The 1,871-nt window shown below is 42.8% G+C and overlaps 1 pseudogene; it reads left to right on the top strand.

Moving 5' to 3' along the window:
- Positions 1–415: 415 nt before the first annotated feature.
- Positions 416–797, top strand: LOC118577235 (annotated as a pseudogene).
- The last annotated feature ends 1,074 nt before the right edge of the window (positions 798–1,871 follow it).

The raw sequence follows: 1,871 nt of genomic DNA, 5'->3' as shown, positions 1-1,871 counted from the left end.
AGTGACTTGCTGTTCTGCCTCTCTGATCTTTCAGCTTTTATCCCAATATCTGGCTTTAAGTTTTTTATTGTTAAGAACTTTTAAGATTCATGTTACATTTGGTGACCCAACATTTGTGGCATGACTTCCCAAAGACTCTCTTGCCTGTGGCCTTGTGGGCCCCAGCTCAGGCCCAAGCTGCATCACCCGGAGTCTCCACCACACATGGAGTCTCTTTGGTTTCTTCTCTCCTGGAGGGTTGTGGGCTCTCCTTGGATCCCAATCTCAGGCTGCTAACACACTAGGTAACTGCCTTGAAACTCTCTCAGGCATCTACTGCTTGCTCTACACAGAAGCAGTCAGCCTCACATCTAAATAATCATTATCAGAAAATTTGGTGAGTCAGGAGTGGGAAGGATGGCCAGCGGCAGTGGCAATGGCTGACTAGATTGCCAAGGCTCAGGTGGCCCAGCCCGGCAGCGACACAATCTTCAGCAAAGATCATCCGCAAAGAAATCCCCACCAAGATCATCTTTGAGGACAACCGGTGTCTTGCTTTTCATGACATTTCCCCTCAAGCACCAACACATTTCCTGGTGATACCCAAGAAGCATATATCCCATATTTCTGTAGCACAAGATGATGACGAAAATCTTCTAGGACATTTAATGATTGTTGGCAAGAAATGTGCTATGGATCTGGGCCTGAAATGGGGTTATTGGATGGTGGTGAATGAAGGTGCAGATGGGGGATAGTCTGTCTACCATATTCATCTCCTTGTTCTCAGGGATCAGCAGATGGATTGGCCTCCTGGCTAAGCAGGTTGGGGATAATTTTCCTTTCTCTAGATAGTGATTCAGTTGGCAAGCTCCAGTATGTAAAACGGCACACTTAGTTTTGCCTGTGTATGGAGAAATTGAGGAGATCATTTAAAATCCTGTGCCTAATAAAAGACATTGTTGCAAAAAAAGAAAGAAAGAAAGAAAGAAAGAAAGAAAGAAAGAAAGGAAGGAAGGAAGGAAGGAAGAAAGAAAGAAAGGAAGAAAGAAAGAAAAGAAAGAAAGAAAGAAAAGAAAAGAAAGAGAAAATTTGGTGAGTCAATTAAGATTTCTTAAAGGCAAGAATTAGTTAAAGGAAAAATTTTCCCACATTAAAAAATGGGAAACATCCCTAATTATCCAGTAAATGCAAATCAAAACGACTCTGAGATACCACCTTACACCTGTCAGAGTGGCTAAGATCAAAATCACAGAAAACAGCTTATGCTGGAGAGGATGTGGAGCAAGGGGAACTCTCCTCCACTGATGGTGGGAATGCAAACTTGTACGGCCGCTTTGGAAACCAATATAGCGCTTCCTTAGAAAATTGGGAACCCATCTCTCCCAAGACCCAGCTGTAGCACTCTTGGGCATATACCCAAGGAATGCTCAATCATACCAGAAGGGCATTTGCTCAGCTATGTTCATATCAGCATTGTTTTTAATAGCCAGAACCTGGAAACAACCTAGATGCCCTTCAATTGAAGAATGGATAAAGAAAATATGGTACATATACACAATGGAGTACTACTCAGCAAAGAAAAACAATGACATCATGAGATTTGCAGGCAAATGGTTGGATCTAGAAAAAATCAACCTGAGTGAGGTAACCCAGACTCAGAAGGACAAACATGGTATGTACTCACTCATATGAGGATACTAGATGTAAAACAAAGATGACTAGACTGCTCCACAACTCCAGGGAGGCTACCTAGAAAACAGGACCCTAGGAAAGACACAGGGATCACCCATTGACAGAGAAATGGATGAGATCTACATGAAAAACATGGATGACAGTGGGAGTAATGAAGGACAAGGTTTGAGGGAAAGAAATCTTAGGGGAGCAGGAGATCC

This window comes from Onychomys torridus, chromosome 2, assembly GCF_903995425.1.
Source record: "Onychomys torridus chromosome 2, mOncTor1.1, whole genome shotgun sequence".
Classification (NCBI taxonomy): domain Eukaryota; kingdom Metazoa; phylum Chordata; class Mammalia; order Rodentia; family Cricetidae; genus Onychomys; species Onychomys torridus.
The sequence above is the reverse complement of the archived record's forward strand: the minus strand, read 5'-3'. Positions and strand labels throughout refer to the sequence as shown.